The following is a 6,000-nucleotide window of genomic DNA, read 5'->3' on the forward strand; positions in this document are numbered from 1 at the left end:
TATTTATTTGATTTATATGCACTCACTGGCAGTATATGACGTCAGAAGGGACGCCATTTCTATAATTCAATCAAAATCGGCCAAAAATTGACATTTTTCTTATATATAAACGAATGGGAAACATAGAGCGCATGCTTGAACAAGGAAAATTTTTTTGTCACTTATTAGTCTTGGCTAGATACATCTCTGATTAAAATATTTTATTTGTTCAAGAATGCGCTCTATGTTTTCGGAAGGAAAAACTGCTTGAAAACAAGCTGTTTTACGCTAAAAATGCAAAAATGGCGGGAAAAGGTTGTCTTTACGATGTCATATTTCTAATTTGTGGGCACTTGAACCAAAATGAATATTATGTAAACACATCACATACATATCTGTATTAAGGAAACAAAGAATGATAGTAAAATGATGATGCTCATTTTAGGGGGCCATTTTAGGCCCTTATCATATATAGTCCTTTCATGATGTATTTCAAATATATGAGAAATCCCAATTAAAATAAATACGGTAGGAAAAGCAATGTGAAGCAATTTTACTTTCCAAGACTGATCTTTGTGGCCTTAAATACCAAGGCTCCTTTGCTGCAAACAAAAAGTGATTTTTTAAATCGTTAAAATCTTTATTATTCTTGCATTAAACGCGAATTTTCTAATTGAGAGTATGTTTTTATTTCTTCTTAGTGTTTCTTATAAAACGAAGATTATCAGAGTTCATTTTGATGACACTCTTTGACCTTGCAAAAGAAATTAAATACCATGCATTAGTTATTGTTTGCTTTTATATTTTGATATTGGCGCGAACATGAATACTACGGACGGTTGTACCAGCAATATGATTATTTATACTTTTGGTAAACAGATATTTTTTTCTTCAGAAAACTAAATAGAATTTTGCTTTGAAAGAAAAAAATTCAAATCAAAATGGGTGAAGTATTTAATGCATCTCAGCTTGATTATATAGTGAAATGTATTTAATAGTGAGAATTAATTAATACTCTAACTGATCCATGTGTACTATAATACATGTAAAATATAGGGCAAAATCTTGTAAGTTTTGATTTTGCGATTATGTTAACTCATTATATTATGATCTGAATAATCAACGCATTTAGAGAACTTATCAAAAAGTGAATGGTACTAAACACTTGTCCACTGCTGTTCCTATTTACTCAATATGATTGCAATTCACGAATTCCTGGAATCTCATGCATTTTTGAGATGTATACATTACGTTTTAATCACGTTTCATGCATTGGGAAATATTTATAGCAAAAACAAGTGCCTGAACTTTAGAGAATCATTTGTATAAAAGTTGAACAGCCAATTTGATATTATACGATACTATTGATATTATATTAGATATCTAATAAATTGACTTTCCTTTAATAATTTCTAATTATGCCTGTTAAATCTATTTTTGAAAATTAAACAATAAAAATTTGAAAAACAATTTCCAATCTAGAAAAAAAAATCCCTATGCCTTGCTCTCAGTTATCATTGCATTGTATCAGTACTATTGTTAATTTAAATATAGTGCAAATGTTTGTGTACATTATTTGATCCTTACAGAATGTGTTCATGGCACTTTGGATAATTTTTTTCACCTTTTCAATCATTTGTTAAATCGAATTGATTTCCATCCGATTTTCGCTTTTACATTGCAGCGATACCTGATAATATGCCACTTTTTTGGTCAGCAGATGACTCAAAGGTACCGTAGAATTGCAATTTTAGCTATTTTCTTTTCTTTTGAATACACAGTTCGAATGTTAAAGTTTGCGGGATTAAAAGAGACTGGAAAACAATATACAGAGGGGAGTGTCACACAGATAATCTTGGTATCGTTTTATTATTTCGACGGCTCATACGGATCTCGAATATTGGTTCCGTACTTCGGAACGCTTCTGCTGCTTTCCTTCATTGATATCATAGTGACTTCTGGATCATACATTCCTATGACCAAAACTATATTTAAAACATTATCGGGATCTAATGGATCTTCCCACAGGACAAACAATTTGAAGAACGCAGAAACCGAAGTGACCGCCATAGATGATCAACGTTTTAGTTTTGTAAAGGTCACTTTTTCGAAAATTCCTCGACATGGTTCAAATGGGATATAATACTGCCCCGAGTCTCAAACAATTTCAAGTTAAAGTGTTGAAAAGGTACAACGTTAATACATCATCAACAAGGTTTGACTAAGACGACAAAGTTCTCTGAATTTCAAACAATTGCAACTATTTGCCGAGAATCGAACCGTAAACAACAGACTCGCAGAAAACTTAGCATTCTGTTTCTGCTAATCATTATTGTCTAAGTAGTTTCGTATCTGACGTCATGGGTTACTCAAATCCACTAGACAAATGCGACTAGAATACGTTTAACAGAATACCAATTGAATATCAATACTTTTTCTTAAGTTTAAATATTTTAAACCACATTGCAAATCCCGTACATTGGTTTTACGATGTCAAGTTTAGGGGCAGTATTTAAGAAACTATGTTGTAAGAGACTACGAAAGAAGTCTTTCGGCACTTTATAATAAGATGACGTTTGTCGTATTTTTTAATTAATAACAGCAATAAAGTGTTGGTTTTATCATCTGAATATATCATATTGACACCACAACATTCACATTTAATTCCCCATTCATTTTACGAAAATGTGTAATTGGACCATCAGAAATATTTTTTTAGGCACCATTAAAATATTTTGGTTCTAATTATAATAGGACCCAAATCAAAATATTTTAATTGTGCTTGTAACGCTCTATTAAAGAGAGTTATCTACGTCACAGTAAGACTAACGTCAAAAACCTGTCAGCCGGCCGACGTTATTCGAGCTCTGTAAAATTTAAATATCATTAATGATCCACTTTTATACATAACAGCCGAAAATTAAAGCAAAAGGAATGATTTCAACAGCTACCGAATTTATACTCATATTGACTTTTACGCTTTTTGCAGACTTTTTATAAAGCGTAAATTGTCTCAACCGTTTCAAACTCATATTCATTTGTAAGGTATTGAATCCACAAAAATATATGCATTACCATTCGTTAGACATCCTCATAATATCGGGGATCCAGAGGCCAGTTATGGCCGTGGGAGTTAGAATCCCTGACGCTGTGAGGATGTAAGTGAGGAAAATCCTCTTTTTTATGAATGAAGTTGTTGTTACGTAAGTGCAGTTTAAGTGTTTCCCTATTGATATACTTAATAGTGCACTTTAAAATGAAAAAAAAGCTCTTAGTGAGCAAAAATAAACCTTATGTTTCACGTTCAAAGTTTTACTGATGACGGTGACAATTCACACTATAAATAAAATGTTCGTATAAATGCTGAAGTATATTAATCTCCTAAAGAGAAACGTAACTTCATTCCACCATCTTTGTTTATAATCTATAGAAATAAAGTAAAACCACGCAATTCAATCATTTTGATATGATCATTACATTACATTTTTTATGAATATTTAATCTTTCGAAAAATCGATTAAATTGTCTTATCATTCTAGAGTGATTTTTTTTCTATTTTCTGTATACACCGCACAAAAGTGACACCATATTTTTCTATGTTTTCCGAGCTGAACGGAAAGGTCTAAAAGGTTGTGGTTGCCCCCCCCCCCCAAACACACACACACTTACTTCCCATGTATGAAAAAAGACCAAATTTTATTGAGGATATGAGCCCCAACCTCTGACTTAGTCCCTCCAAAGATAATAGCCTTCCTGTTGATAACAAAATTCCTAATTATTAGTTCTTTGAAAATACTGAATTTAAAATAATGAGATGGGGGGAGGGGGTTGTTATATCAATCGTTATTCTATCATAATAATATCAATATGCAGTGCATTTGGCTTTAAACAATTGTCTATAAAAAGCATAGTGAACTACCTGAATCGTTAAGGAGTCAGGGGTGAGTTAGTCATGTCTGAGAAATCTTCTAGAAAAAAAAACAAGTTACGGAATCTAATAAAGATTAAACTGTTTTGGCGATCTCGAATGCGAAGTTATTGATATACTTTTATTAATTAGGAGACAAACAGAGTTAGTTTACACAAAAAAGTACCAATAGTTAAATATGCAATATTAAACTTCAGAAGTTAATCTGCTATTAGATAGTCAAGTTTTTCAAGACATAAAGATAGATAAATAGAAAGATGGACAGAAGGAGAGAGAGACAATGACATTCCCTATTGTTGAACTTTTAAAGAACTCTTACTCCATATCGGCTTCTGAGCATGTTTTACAACTATTTATTAATCAACAACATCGTCATTATTTGATAAAACTTGAGATGTGAAATATGTTTGATAATTTCCGCACGTCATAGCAATATATTGATCTGAACGGGCTATGAAAGATTGCCAACCATACAGATGGAAATAATGTTTTCTCGATATATATTAATTAGGGCTGTCACGGGTCACCGAAATAACTGAAAAATGCGAAACAATTTGTTCGGTTCGGTTTCGGTTCCGTTTTTCCACATTTCGGTTCGGTTTTGATTTGTGTAATAGAATCCGTATATTATGAAAAATGAGGTCAAAACTGAAAGGCTTGTTGTTTTTAATTAACATTCAATTCAATTCAATTTATTATCCTTGAGCTTTACAACTCATCGGAATACAAATTATAATACATATAAAATTATGTACAAATGTGCAATGTGCAGTAAGTGAGTTGACATATTAAGACAATATAATCATGTACATATCTAAGATATGAATGAACATAAATGTATAAGTAGCTTAAACTGTAGTATTATTACAATGCTGCGCTCTCATTTTGGAAGCGCTAGATAAATATTTTCCTAAATTATTGAGTTCCTTTGTATTGTTAACACTTAAAAGTTTAGTTAGCTTAAAAAACACTTGGTTTTTTGTAATAAAAACTCTTTATATATTTCTTTCGTAATTCAGCGTAAAAAGGACATATGAGTATAAAGTGGAACTCATCTTCTAAATCTTTTTTATTACAATGATTGCAAAATCTTTCATTTCTTGGCACCTTGTTGTGTCGACCTTTTTCAATATTTAAAGAGTGTGATGAACATTGACATGTATACAACTGGTTATGTATGCCGATGATTGTTCACTCACCCTAAATAAAAGTATCACCCGATATACGTGTGTATAAAGGAGACATACTAGTTCAACAAGAAATTATATTGTCGCAAGCGTCAAATCGGTCCCCAATAATATAATTGTTGTGTGAATCATCGGTGGTTGTTTACATTAAAACACCACAAAGAAGAAAAAAAAACGACTTGGTTGTACTAGTTGTGCTTGTAAATTTTAATAAATTTTCATCAATTCGTTTTGAAGTTTAACATGTTACTATTATTATATAGAATCCAGTTCGTTACTGGAAACATTTCTAACGGTTATTGTATGATCATTGCCATTGTATAAAGTAATAGAAAACACATTGATTTTTTACATAATCCTAATACAAAGTTCAACTCATCATTATTTTCTTGGAGATTAAGTAATTCCAACCATTTTGATTTTTTTTTGCATTGTATTGAATTAAAACTTATTGCATTAGTTTATATGATTTCAAGGAAACACATAGCAAAATAGAAATGGATTATTTTAACGTCGCATGTAAGATCATGCTCATCCGGTAGAATCTGCACAATTTTTTAGGTGAAATATGGGCTGGATAATTTTGTTTCCTACATGGAATTATAAATCGTATCTACACTTCAGTTTGCGAAGATAATCATGTTTATTTAATTATATGAGGTTTTCAAATTATTAAGAATAATTCAGATTAGCTCAAATATTAAGGTCAATTCAAATTTTAAGTTCTTTCATATTTTTGCGTAAATAATTGATATGGATGTATTCTGATATATTAACATGTTTTCTACTGATCCAGTAACACAGTTCTACATATGTAAGTTAACATTTGTAAATATAATTCAAAGATATTATTTACTGAAATCTAAAGCAATGCTTCTTTTTCATTACTTTCTATTTTCCTTCACA

The sequence above is a fragment of the Magallana gigas genome, chromosome 1, assembly GCF_963853765.1.
Source record: "Magallana gigas chromosome 1, xbMagGiga1.1, whole genome shotgun sequence".
Classification (NCBI taxonomy): Eukaryota; Metazoa; Mollusca; class Bivalvia; order Ostreida; family Ostreidae; genus Magallana; species Magallana gigas.